This window comes from Juglans regia, chromosome 13 (genome assembly GCF_001411555.2).
Source record: "Juglans regia cultivar Chandler chromosome 13, Walnut 2.0, whole genome shotgun sequence".
In the NCBI taxonomy this organism is placed as follows: domain Eukaryota; kingdom Viridiplantae; phylum Streptophyta; class Magnoliopsida; order Fagales; family Juglandaceae; genus Juglans; species Juglans regia.
In genome coordinates, this window is record NC_049913.1 from 1,677,648 (window position 1) to 1,693,119 (window position 15,472).

Consider the following 15,472-nt stretch of genomic DNA (forward strand, 5'->3'; position numbering starts at 1 on the left):
TATAATAATATAATAATAACAGCTAGAAAATGTATCTCTCTTTTATAGTTTGATAAAGATTTTGATCTGATTATGAAAAAAGGATCACTCTAATAACTTTACTTCCGAGTGTCTCTCAATGACTAGAGGCACAATGAGACTGTAAGTGAGAACCCTAAATCCCTTATCAGTACTATTTATAAATTTCTAACCATAAAAAAATCTAAGACTTTGTGTTTGACTGTGATTAGAGATATAGAATTAATTTTATCTCTTAAGTGTTTTTTTTATCTATTATAACTCATTTATTAATTAATAAGTTTTGAGTTATTCTAAACTCTATCAATATAAGTGTATGAGACATAAAGTTTAAATAAAACTCTTATATAAGAAGGGATGAAATATCATATATTGTTCTGTTTAACTCTTTTTTACTTTTATTTTTATTTCTTAATTTTTATTAGGGGAAAAATATGTATTCATATGAAAATACATATGATTTAACGTTTCAAATCAAGTTATAATTTATCGTGTAATGACGTGAGAAAATGAATAGAATTAATAATTAAGGATGTTAAAATAATATATAAAATAAAATAATAAAAAAATAAAAATTTCAGATATACTATTGATCAATAGCAAGCCTATCATGATACTGATCATCGAAGGGATATTATATTTTAATGGCATATGATCAATTTCTGTAGCTCATGGGAAATGTAGGAAGAGAAAGGTGACTGTCTTGACGGGTAGGTTTAAGTACTGGTAGTTAGCTCTAATTAATTTCAAAATTATGATCTTCCAAATTAAAAGATGACATGTAAATATTTTATTAAGTATGCCCTAATTAAACACTGGCTTGAGAGTTGAGAAAGGAATTTTTTTATTCTTCAGTAATAAATTGAAGTGGTCCCATATTAATTAGATTACGTACAAAGCAATCTCTTGGGGATATTTTTTTCAAATGTCTATTTTGGGGGTATGAGGTTCAATCGACACGATAAATGATATAATATCGACAGTGGATTGTCTCCAATTAATTTTATTGATATAATTATGTGGCCCATTTCTTTTGCTATATAAATTAAATACAAAAATTAATCTTACCCATTGTATATACGAGCTTATAACCCGTGCAATGCGTAGACCGTTATTTATGTTGGATTATATAGATATATATTTAGATATTTGTCTGTTGTATTATCTTTGTTTCGTTCACCATCAATACACATTCTTGCTACACTTCCTATATCATCCATTATCGTTCATCTTCTACGTCGCACAACTATGTCATCACTTATACTGTCACTATTTTGTTCACCATCACAACACATGCTTCCTCCACTTCTTATATCATTTATAATCATTCGTCTTTTACGACCTGTTAGTCTAGCATTTTCAGTTTTTATTTTTATTGAAGAATAGAAATAGTCACAAACTTAAAACTATCACAAACTATTAATTTTCTTCCTGATCTAGTTTTTCTGAATTAAATGCATGAGACTCTTGGTTAGATGATGGCCCTCTTTGTGATAGTCTATCAATCACAAATTTTCCTAAGATTCGAGTGAAGGATTTCAAGTTGGAAAATGGTTGGGATATTGATTTTCTTCAAAGAGTTTTGAGTATGGAGCAAACGGAGATTGTCCTCTAAACGTTTGGTAGAACTCGAGAAGGAGAAGATATTTTGGTGTGGAAAGGCAACTCGGATGGGAATTTCTCCTCTAAAAGTGCTTGGGACATCATTAGAGTACAAGCTCCTAAACTTCAATGGACAAAATGGGTTTGGCACTCTTGCTTACCAAAACATATTTCTGTTATGGTGTGGAAAGCTTATAGTCTTGCTCTTAGTGTAGATGATGGGGTCAAAAAGACTGGTATTCCTATTGTTTCTAAATGTAATTGTTGTGTGAATGGTGGTTATGAAGACCAAGATCATGTTTTGGCAACAGGTGAATTTGCCAAGTATGGAAAAAAGCAAGTGTACTTGTGGGGATTCCTTGTGTTCCTGGACAACGTTGGCAGGAAATTGTTGCATTGTGGCTTCAAAAGGCTACAAAAAGATCAGAAATGGGACAGTTGATGGGTTTAATTCCTCTCATCATCACTTGGAGGCTTTGGTTGCGTCGGTGTACAAGCCGCATGGAGGGAACTCTTGAATCTAGTGCCTCGGTTTGGAGGGCTATTCAGTTATGGATTGATCGAGTAGGAGAAAAATTAACTCATTGATATCGTCTTGCATCCCCTCCTCCATGTCTTTCTGCACCACCTCATAAAAAAAAAATTATTCCCAGTGCCTTGGCCTTTTTCTGCCCCATTTTCCACCTCCTGTTCTATATCAATGTCTAGCATAACATTTTCTGTAAAACCATCCATCTCTTTTTCTTCCCCATGCTTGCTCATATCAACAACGTCCCTAGCCTCCTCTGTTTTTCCTGATTCAAGCAACATCACTTCCACTTGAGGAGATTCCAATTGTGAATCATTCACCGCCTGAGGGGGGGCCTGTCTTTCTTTTTGAACCCAGATTTTATTACCACGAACTCCACCATTTTTCATGTATTCCTCTCCTTCTCTATCTTTTCTCTTACAGTTCATCGAATTATGGCCTTGCATGTGACACTCAACACAGTAGGCTTGAAGAGTTTCATAAATCACTTCTTACAATTACATGTCAATTCGTTGCATGCCTAAATTTAATTGCAACTAATCTAATTAACTCACAGATAGTAGTGGGCGAACCACCTATATGCCATGGCAAAACTTTCTTTAGGCTTGTACTCTGGAGCTGTATGACCCCCTCCCTGCATGATTTACAATATATAAAAATAGTTAAAAATTTAGATCTGGAAAAAAAAAAAAAAAAAAAAAACAATAATTCAGATCAGGGTGTTTTGCATACCTTAACCGTAGCATAAGTCATATGGTAATTATTCTTGGTGAAGCTCATTGTGTACCTGCCATGATTTTTAAAAGAAAAAAAAAATAAAAAAATTAGTTCTTCAGGCCAGTGAGATCATTCTAGCTAGAATTTCATACAGGCAAGAAAACTGATTAAAATTTGACAATACAGCTAGGCTAGTGATGATGACTTCAATTTGAAAACTTAAAGAGGTACCAACCCGGCAACTTGACCCTCCACAAACCACGGCTCCCAACCACTTTCGAGGGTCATATTCAGAGTTCTTATCCATTGTAGGGTGCCAATATATGAAACAGACAGGTCTTGGTCTCCGCTGTGAGACGGAGGGCGGGGGAGGGGAATCATTAGAATATTAATTAATCGAGTTAAAAAATGTACTGTATTTACAAATATGATTGAAAATAACAAAATTTAAGATGAAGAGCAGTACGTAGTATTATTCATTTTGATATATTTTTCACCGAGCACTCAAATATATCGAAAAAAAGAAGAAGAGAAATATGAAGTGATGCGCTCTCACTTGTAAATCAGAGATCGGTAACCTGTCTGCTCTGTGAAATTACGATGGTAATCAACGGTACTTATAACATTATATGTGTAGGCCGACATGGTCTTATTACATCTCACCCAGTTCTTGATGGTTCCCTGAGGGTCATCATATATAGCAGAGTTAGGAATTAATAACAGTAGTGGCAGTCTATATATATATATATATATATATATATACGTACGTACCTTCCGTATATGAAGCGCATTTTGTACATTTTCATCATTAGCCCAAATGTAAGAAAGCGCGTAAGTATAACTCTGTAAGTAAATGAAGAATTAAGCTATATAGTTTACAATATCATGATCATTTCGTACCATAAATATTAATATATATCAATTTATGTATATAGAGTACGATCGAGAAAGCTGCAGGGGGAAGAAAAGCAGATGATTAGGTTACCCGGCACCATAATGCAGGGGGTGGTTTAGACCATGAAAGGAGCTGTAAAACATTCCTCTGATTTTCTTCCATAATTGCTTGATGCGGCCATTCTATTCCATTTGATTTTGGAGAGATTAGAGCGCAATTAGGTTCCAAAATATATGCAACATCAATATTGGCGATGCACTACGTACAGATCATTATACGCCAACTCAGTTAGTCATTCTGAATTAATGCTCATTATAAAACTGAAACTGAATTTTATTTTCTGTCTTCAAATATGGTAAAAGAAGAACAACTCCAATGAATAATAATTTTCTCACATCCTCGAATGCTGCAAGATCTTTGACACATTGTACATTTGCTGGATCTACAACCACATACTCGCCCTGACAGCTTTCTTTCAATGACTGGAAATTTAGAAGGGAAAAAAAACAACAATGAGAGTGACAGATCAAAACATATATTGTCGTGAATCGACTATGATATATATAGTGCACATAATATTAAACATAAACACAGGACATAAGTGCTGCAGCTAGGCATTCAATGCAAGTTTTGAGAGATTTACTGCATAGAGTTCATCAGATATAAGGGACACACGATAAGCATATTCGATTTCTGCATTGACATCACCACGACGATCTGTTACTGGGTTGCCAAGTAGGTATCCCTATTTTCAATTGATTTAGTCATGACATACCAGAAACCCAAATCAGGAATATTGCAATATTAATTGCAAATCTAATGCTACAAAACAAGCTCTAATAATGATGCAATAAAAGTAATTACATTGAGCTTCAGGTAGGGCTCCTTTCCGACTAAGTTACCTGCAAGAAAGTTTGATAGTTGAAATTAAACTGCATGGCGTGTTAATTTGGAGCTAAAATAGGATACCAAGTTTCATGATTTGGAAATAAGTCTTTAATTTTGCTCAATTTTGGTACTGAAAAGAGTAGTGAAATGGATACAATTAAACGAACATGGCCAGAAAAAAAGTGCAATTGGGGCGTGTTTGGAAGTCAAGTCAATTCTGATCTTATATATGCTTAATTTCTCTGGAACCAAATTGGATTAATGAAAGAGACCAAAACTGGGTCCATAAATTATATATTACCATTATATATTTCTTCAACAATGATTGGAACGACAATGCCTGAATAAGAATCGCCACCAACGTAAAGTGCATTTGACTGGAATTGTGGGTGATTTATCAGCCACTGTTTCACAAATCGGAAAATAAAAGTTAAAACATAGCGCGCGCGCTCTTTGTTAGATACATATATAAATAATTATATGATATATATATATTTTTTGTGGACATTCTAAGGAATTAATTAAGTCTTTGTCAAGATAGTATATATTTACTTGGGAGTAGGAAAACTGATCAGTGATCTCTGGTCGAATAATATATTTATATTTTCACTCACCTTCCGCAGGAACTGATAGGTTTGTGCCGCTGAGATTTTATCGGTGATATTGTAACCTTGGGAGGTTCTTGCATATGAGAATCCTGAGCCAACGGGAGCATCTAAGAATATAATGCTGGCAACCTGCAGGATATTAAATCATGACCGTCTAATTAATTAATTGCTTATGATATATTTATGGTATAGGCCGCGGAGGGCGAGATAATGACATGCATACCTGTGTCCATGAATATGGGTTCAACAAAAGGGTTGGTAGATTTCCATCGAAATCTTCATAATTGAAGTTAAGTGGTCCTACATTACATGATATATTAGAGTATAGAGAGAGCAATTAATCAATTTAATGCATCTTGAGACCCATGTTTTTAGCTCTCTAATTAATTTGTATTTTTGGAGGTCTGATAAGGTTCATTTGATCTAATTGACACGATTAATGATATAATATCAACCGTACTGTAATATTATCTCCAAATATATTAATATAATAATATATATAATGTAATTCAGGAAGAATACAAGTTTTGTGCATTAGCCTGGCCTGAGAAAGAGAAGAAAAATAAAAAAGTGCAAGAGTGAGTAAAGTCGGCGCGTGGGGTAAAACCCAATACTCAGATTTTTGACTTTTGAGTGACAAAAGCCTTAAAACAAATTTCCAACAGTTTTCTGCCGGCAGTTGGAAGTTTGGTATGTCTATAAATCTCGGAAAATCTAGGAAAATCTCACGACCGGCCAAAAAAAAAGAAAAAAGGAGAAAAAATTGAGAAGCCTACCAATATTTTCGTAAACAAATCCGGTGAAAGAAGAACAACCGGGGCCTCCTGTCAGCCAAAGTAACAAAGGGTCCTTCTTTGGGTTCCTCTCGGATTCAACGAAGTAGTAAAATAGTTGAACCTCGTCTGCTTCCCCAACACCCACGTATCTGAGAAATTAACAACTAAAGTTTCCATTCCAAACGGATTACATAAATATAAATATATATATATATATTATTCTCATAGGCATTGGGAAACAAAAACACACAAATTAAGCATCGATCGGATTATAGAATATTTCTTACGTACCCAGTTTCAAGTTTGAAAGGCAGTTTTCCGGGAAATCCTGGTAGAGTCTCCACAATTGACTGTGAGTCAGCCATGCACATTAGGACAATCAGAAACACCAGCACAAAAACCAGAGTGATGGAAGCCGTGGATGATGAGGTACTGGACATCGTTCTGAGCACGCGTCGCCAATATCCTGCCATATCTAAAACAAAGCTCGATCTGTATCTTATGTCATGTCAAATTAAATGAAATATCACTAGTTGCAGGTTGGGTATACACGATCTCAGCTACCCATATTAAATGACAATGCTGCAACTACTGCTGCTGGAGCTCCCAACAACCACCATTGGGAGCTCCCACTTACTCTTCACGTGTGCGTTTATTTTTTATTTTTCTATATAGATTTTCTTAACGCTCTTAAATATTTTTTTTTAAAAAAAATCACAACATCATTAAAAAATATTTTCTTAATTACAAAGTAAAAAAAATTTAAAAAAATATTAGTCTTTACATTGGAACTAATAAAAAAATATTAATCATAAAAAAACACTTCTTGATTAAGGAAGTATTTTTTAATGATGTTGTATTTTTTTTATTTTTTAAAAATATTTAAAATTGTTAAAAAAATCTATGTAAAAAAAAAAAAATACACACATAAAAGAGCCAGCAGGAGCACCCAGCGGTAGCTTAAGCATTTTCCTTAAATGAAATATCAATAGTTCGGTCTGGTATCGGTTGTATTTTTCTTAAAATAGGTCAAAATCGATCCGGTTCTAATTTTTCTTTTTCTAAAACCGGTTGGTTTATATATAGATTATAATTTTTATATTGTATATAATTTTTATATATAATATATAATTATATATAAAATAATTTTGTCTTATATGATAAATTACTAATTAATATAATATTAAAATTTAAAATCTTATATCATTATAGTTGTCCTAATAGTTATATTAATACTATATCACTATATATTATAATATACTATAATATATCACTATATTTTATATTATAAGATATCACTATAGTCTATAATATAATATATCACTATAGTCTATAATATAATTATAATATATATTATAATATACTACAATATATTATCACTATAGTATTATATATATTATATAATATAGTATATAGTATATTTAAATCAGAAAACAAGACTGAACTGGACAGGAACCGATAAAATTGAAAGTACCGATTTAGGGGACAACCGGTGTAGAATTGGTTCTTGAAAATGCAAAATCGGTACGTGTCGGTTCGATTCCAATTTTTGTCCAAAACATGACCAAATTGGATCGGTTATACCACTATGTATTAGTATGTATGGGATGTTCTTAAATTTCTACCAAATATAATGCATCTTCAAATTTAAACCCCTTTGGTTAATTAATCGGACTCGGAGTACTCCGCTCACCTTTGGTTAATTAAACCCCTTTGGTTAATTAATCGGACGCGTTGATGATCATGTGTTGCTGACGTTATATGCCTCCCAAGTTGTTGCATATGAGAATCCCGTAGCTAGCGATAGGTGCATCCGAAAATATTATGTTGGCAACCTAAAAGATCATCGACCCAATTACTAGTTCAATCATAAAATGTTACGTACTAGTTTAAACTTGACACAACAAATTAATAATTAAATCTCTTACGTACGTACTTTTGTCCACGAGTAGGGATTCAATTCCAATGTTGGTTTGTTCCAACTAGAATTTGCATAGTACTTGAAAGATAAAGGACCTATCCAAGAATCATGTCAAATTATAGAGTTATTATAATAAGGTCAGTTAATAAAAATAGCTAGCTAGAGTCCACCACATCATCCCGTGTGTGTAAATTCTACGGTCCATTTAAAAAAGTAGGCTTGGGTTCCACGTGAAGAAACTCTCTTCATCGTGTACCCTATTCGTTTTTTTTTTTTTTTTAAATAAAAAAATCTCATTTGAATTTAAAATCCACCTTAACTCATATCAATTCATCTCATCTCATCGTTACAATTTTTTTAAATTTTTACACAAAATATAATAAACAATTCAACTTTATTCTGTTAGTCACAAATCATCTCAACTCATCTTTGAATCTAAATCACTCCTAAATTGAGACTACACATCTTAAGATTGTATCATGTACTCATTTATTGAGTATTCATATATACTCAAAAAATGCAAAAGATACAAAAGAGTCCACTACTTCTATGTGTATATATATATTTCTTTAGTCGAAACATTCAAATTTGGATATTATAGAACTTGTATACATACTGATTAATTAATATTCCAAGTTTCTCTATTACTTTAAAATAATATTTTACTGTCAAATAATTAAAGAAAATGATAAGAAATATGGGAGAAATATATGAATATACCAATTTCATATACAAGGGCAGAAAGACCAGAACAACCGGGACCACCGGTGAGCCAGAGCGCCAGACCACATTTCAAATGTAAAGTAGAGCACACATTTTGTTTCTGTCTCAAATCTTTCGCCTTTAAGACCTCTCTCTTTCTCTTTCTTCTTTCGATTCTACATTCCTTGGTTTGGTTTTCTTTTTTTGAGAAAGTGCGAGAAAATTAAAAAGGTAGCTAAACAGGGATATAACTTTCTTTGATTATCTTGTCTGGGCTAGTTTTGTATTTTTTGGCCTAGGATTTTTGAATAAATCAATTTGTTGGGTAAGTTTTTTTGTTTTTTGGATTTCTCCTTTATTCCTGCACCATTTTTGGTTGATCGATTGATCACAAGATTGGGTTCTGATTGTTATGTTTGACATCTCCGTCATGTTTTTGGGTTTATTTGTAAAGCCAAATTTCAAGTTTTATTTTATTTTATTTTATTTTTTATGCTATTTTAACTCTATACCCAGATGGTTACGAGTGTGAAATTTGTTTTTTCCCTTAAATTTTCTTGTTTTTAATTTTCGTCTTAATATGCCTTTTGATTTTTCAAATCATTTTGATGAATAGCTATTTTTTTTTTCTTATTCATTCTTCTCATTACGTCTTACTTTTATTTGTAAGATGTTGGTTCAATGTGTATGGTTGTGCGTTAACACCAAAACATGAAAAAGAACAAAGAAAAATAGTAACTGAAGTTTGCTTAGAATGCTTTCGTGCGTGCCTATTTGCAATCGTGAAACTTTCGCGATATTTGTTCTTTTTGTTTTTCATTAAATTAAGTGTTTACCTTGGTGGGTGTCTGTTTATAAAGAGAGGGAGAGGGAGAGGGAGAGGTCGGTTGGAGGAGAAAAGAGAGTGAGTGAAATTGGAAAGGGATTGAGGCGAGGAGAGGAGAAGGAGAGGGAGATGGAGATGGAAATGGAGGGATTACAACCGGCGAAATTACGAGAGAGAAATAGGGAACAAAATGGAGAGAGAGGGAGAGGGGAAAATGAAACTTGTGTTTCTTTAAGAATAAAAAAACAATTGGGTGAAAAATACACCAAACGTGGACACGCCGATTCCACCAGCGCTTGCAAGTTGCAACCAACATTTTTCATTATTAGAACATAATAAAATAGTGTTTCAATCATTTAAGAGCACATCTAGCATTGGCATTGGTCTAGCTAAAGTCATATCTAAAATTTAGCTAAAAGTACATATTTTGCATAAAAGTAAAATTATTCAAGATATAACCACACATTGGATTAGTTAAAATAATAATTTAAAATTATTTTTTAATAATAATATTTTTTATTTATCTTTTATATTTTACAATTATACTAATTATATGTTAATTAATAATTTAAATTTTAATTAACTTATTGTTTTCCAAGTATTTATTTATTTTCAATCTAATTATATAACACAGACCACATCTACATATATATATATATATATAATCAAATATGAGAGAGAGAGAGAGAGAGAGAGAGGGTTAAAGCAGAAAAAAAAATTTAGGAATAAAAAATTCCTTTTAGCTATGAACCTTAACTTGCTAAACTTGGAGAAGATTTAGAGTTATTGTATCTCAAAAGTGGAGCTAATGAGTTGGCTATTCCAATGTAGACTATTTTAATTACAATTAGGCAAACTTTGAAGGTTTAGTACTGGCATTTGGCTAATCCGACGCCAATATTCTTAAAATGATGAGATACTATTACTCTAAATTATATATACACGTGCGAATGTTCATTATGCAAACAAGTAGAGTAAAGCAGTGGAATATAATTTGAGAAAGGCATATTGCGCGCACGTGATTAATTGTTGTAACATAATTAATCAGTGCCCTATGATTCTACGAACATGGAGATGGCTGACTGTTTGGTAGCGAGCAAGCTGTCGTGGACCACAACTTCAATTTTCAGTGCGGTGGCAACTTCTGATCCAAGATCGGGCGGATATGGGATATATTGGAGTTGAGCCCTACCCATTCAGGAAACAAAATAATTATTATTAGTTGCACTATCGTATAAAAGGATAATTGGGCATTTCCAAATATATATATATATATATATATATATTTATTGAAGGATACGTTTAACAAGAATTTAATGAAAGAACCCTAATTTTTTATTTTTTTTAAAGAAGTGGAAGATACTCCAATTTATGCTAAGCTCTTATTGCATCTCTCCCAGTCTGTTTTGGTTCCCTGATCAATCACAGGATAGCTTAAACATATTTAGTGAAACCGTAATATGTATTTAAATTCTATCGCGATTAGAAGTACCATATGTACGTACTAATTAAATACCTCTCGAACGTGGAGAGCCTTTTGCACCGTTTTATCATTCACCCAAACATAAGAGTACATATAGTTATAGCTCTGGAAATGATAAATTATAGGCTGTATGATTATAAAATTGATAAAACATAGCATATCATCTCGTCTCATTTAGAAGAGTAGAAATTGTTTATGTGTGAGAGAGAGAGAGATACGTACCCGACACCATGGTTCAGGAACTTGATCTGGTGCTGAATGGAGTATATCTATGAAATTATCATCGAGATGGAGGCTCAAACTCCAAAGTTTATTTGGCTTTGGGGAGAATGCAGCGCAATCCGGTTCCAAGATTTGGGAACGATATATATCATCCAAGCACTAAAAATTCCATGGGTACGTAAATTATTATTATTCATTGCACTAATTGACATTAACATGACTTGTGTAATCCAGAATGAATGTTCTTAATTAATCCTACTCACCTCATTGACCTTTCGAAGATCTTCTACACATTGTGTATTGTTTGGATCCGGATCTATAGATCTTCCTTGGCAGTTTCTTTTAGTTGACTAAAAGCACATATGTATATATATATATATATATATATATAGCATTTTATTAATAACTATACATAGTCCTTCAGGTAGAAAAATATTACCAAATCTCAGATGATAGTGGGTTACCAATCACAAAACCCTATGTCGAATTTTCCAAACAAAGAGAACAAACATGAAAGAATACAGTGCAATCCAAATGACTATACATATATAATATTATGATATATAGATAGTGCTGTAAGTACATACTTTGAGATTCAATGGTGGCCAATGTCCAATTTTGTTACCTACATGCAATTTAACTTGAGATCAATCACAAGATCAAGACGGAGTAATCATGCCGCAGCAACTAACATATATATATATATATATAAGAAAGGTCGATCATCTGAATAATGATCTGTTTTTGTTATTTATACATGGGAGATGAATTCTTTCTTCCAAATAATGACGAAAATGAAAAAGGAAATTAGTGCGATCATGCTAGTACCATATTTTTCTTACATAGAGTGAAATTGAGAAATTAATTTACCATTTGAAACTTCTTGAACGATGATTGGGATGGTTTTCCCAGAATAAGAATCGCCGGCAATATAGAGCAGATTGAAGAGAAATGTGGGATGAGCCATAAGCCACTGCATGAAGCAATATGATATAATAAATACAAATTAGTCATCTCAAGTAACGTTTAAGTACAATATATGCATGATCAGAAGCACTTATCCTAAAATATATATTACAAGCTACTGCAGCTGATCATCATGGGTAGATTACATCTACGGTGGTCGTTGAGATGCTCTTAATTTTCTGCCAATTAATGCATGTATCTTATATATACCCTGAGATTTAGCCCCGGCCTTTTGGTAAATTAATCCGAGTCCGCTCACCTTTCTTAGAAATTCATAGGTTTGAGTTCTTGAAGATGTATCGTTGCTGTCGTATGCTTCCCAAGTTGTTGCATATGAGAATCCAGTATCGACCGGTGCATCCAAAAATATTATGTTCGCAATCTAAAAGTTCAACCCAAATTACTTCGATCATAAAATGTTATGTTCTAGTTTACACATCAAATAATATATCTTACTTTTGTCCACGAGTACGGGTTCAATTCCAATGTTGGTTTGTTCCCACTAGAGTTTGCATAGTCGAAAGTAAAAGGACCTACACACACGAATGCCAAATCATGGAGTCAATGAATTAGCAAATTAGATTAGTTCATGACACATAAAATGTTTGAATTTGCCAAGAGCGTGATGACCTGATGACATATAACTTGATTTTCCAAATGAAAAACCTAGCTTCGAACCGGCTCCCCTTATAAAAAAAAAGTTCATGTTTGAATTTAAGACTTCCGAATAAGGAATAGATAGACACAAGAAGAAGATCTTACAATATATGTATTGTAAGTTTGTTTGACGTGACTATCTCTATTTCTATTTAAAAATTTTAAGTACTAATAAAAAGGTAATTAGTAGATAAATTTCTAGCACACCAAACAGCAAATAGGAACTAATGTTAAAACTAAAATTAATCACATATTATTCAAAATAATACAGCCTCCATGTGGTTGAGGCACTTACGGACAGGGCCTTACCCCATGGAAGATGATTGGGAAGGGTAGAAGATCTTCTGGTTTATATTTTCTGCAACAATCATCAGTGAGTGCAGCTAGTAATTCAGTTTTTCACCAAATGTCAATTCTGTTTCTGATTCTAATTCCAGCTTATGGCACAATAGATTAGGACACCCATCATCTTCTAGATTGTTAGTACTTGCAAAGCTACTTCCAATTATTGTTTTGAATAAAAGTGATCATAAGGATCATTGTTCTGTATGTCCTAATCTAGCAAAACAAAAAGGTCTTTCATTGTGACATTTGGGGTCTTTTTTCATTACCTACTCATGATGGTTTTAAATATTTTTTAACCATTGTTGATGATCATTCAAGATCAACTTGGGTATATTTGATGCGATCCAAATCTGAAGTGAAAACCATTTTCATAGCTTTTTATAATATGGTTCATACACAATTTAATCAAGGAATAAAGTGTATAAGAACAAATAATGGTTTAGAATTTAACATGACTAATTTTTTCTGTTCAAAAGGAATTATACACCAAACTTCTTGTGTTGAGACTCAACAAAATTCTATCGTTGAGAGGAAACATCAACATCTCCTTAATATAGCAAGAGCCTTGAAATTTCAATCCAATGTTCCATTAACTTTCTGGGGTGAATGTATTCTCACTGCTACACATATCATAAATTGTATTCCTTCTAATATTCTAAAGGAAAAATCACCATATCAGATTCTCTATGGTGATCTTCCTTCCTATTGTCATTTAAGAGTGTTTGGATTCTTATGCTATGCTTCAACTCTTAGTCACAATAGATCAAAATTCTTACCTCGTGCAAGGAAGTGTATTTTTGTTGGACATCCATTTGGAACAAAGGGATACAAACTTTTTGATCTTGAGTCACAAGTGTTTTTTATATCCCGAGATGTAATCTTTCATGAGTCTATATTTCCATTTCAGCAAAAATCATCCTCACTTCCTTCATCCATTCCATCTGATATTGTTATACCTAATCCAATTCCAGATTCTATTTCTGAATCTGAAGTTGGTCCATCATTCAATTTCAAAACAAATACACCTCTTAATAATTTTACTAAGCAGTAACTATTAATATCTGTGATAAATACACCACAGAAAAAGGGGAACAAGCCATTAATCTTTTTAATATTCATGTGAACATTAATATCTTATTCGACCCTTTTCATAACTTTGGCTTCAACAACGGCCATGCTCTCATGTGCTGTCCTCATTTCTATGTAATGTACCATATTTATCCCTTCCAAGTGGGTGGGGCCGGGGCGCACCAACATTCGTGGAAAAAATATCTTCCAAGTATTATGCTAATTAAAGATATACACAACACGTACATTTTCACAATTAAGATAATGGTATTTTTGTAAATTAATATTATTTTTATAAAGTGTTTTATAAAAATACCCTTCATTTAACACATTGTTATGAAATGTATTGTGAAAAATATTGTTTATAAATCATTTTCCTTAAATTAATTGTAAGGTTTGAAACACGTTCTCAGAAAAGATCCATGAAACCGAAAATTATTATTAAGCTGAGGAAGAGTTTTTCAGCCATGATTTGTAAAAATTAAATAACAGAGAGATCAGACAGAGGTGGCTACAAGCTGGGAGAAATATATGATACCAATTTCAAATAAAAGGCCCGAGAGACCGGAACAACCAGGACCACCGGTGAGCCAAAGCACAAGAGGGTCATCCTTGGGACTCCTTTCAGACTCGATGAAGTAGTAAAATAGCTGCACCTTGTCCAACTCTCCAACTCCAATGTACCTTTAAAATTCGTTGCATATAAATAAATTAAAACCAGAAGAAGAAGTAGTACAATTATATTTAATTATTGTACAGAAGTAGTACACGTGGACACTGACCCAGTTTCGAGTTTGAAGGGAAGCTCGCCAGTAAAACCAGGAAGAGTGTTGATGACGGACTGTGATGCAACCAAGTTGGAGATCTGAAGCAATAGTACAACCACAACGGACGGCCACCACATTGTGATCTGAGTAATGCTGCTGCTGCTAGAATTCATGAGTAGCTAGCTATGTTAATTCATGACATGCCTGGCCTGCATATAAATATTATAGGAAGAGATCGAAGGTTACTGTCTTGACAGGTAGGTATAACTGTGGGTTGGGATTCGAAATTGGGCAAGCCGGTTGGAGGAGAAGAGCGCATGCATGCAGCATGACCATTGGTGTCCAACCTTAATTTGTCTCATTTGGTAATAAGCACAGTACATGTTCGGATTTTAGAAAAATTGCCGTTCATTCTTTCGACATCTATAAATAGATTTATTAAACTACATATTAAAAATTTAATTTTGAAATTCTCTCCCTAC

At 33.0% G+C, this 15,472-nt stretch overlaps 1 pseudogene; it reads right to left on the reverse strand.

Moving 5' to 3' along the window:
* Positions 1-2,507: 2,507 nt before the first annotated feature.
* LOC109019506 lies at positions 2,508-15,157 on the reverse strand (annotated as a pseudogene).
* Positions 15,158-15,472: the final 315 nt, after the last annotated feature.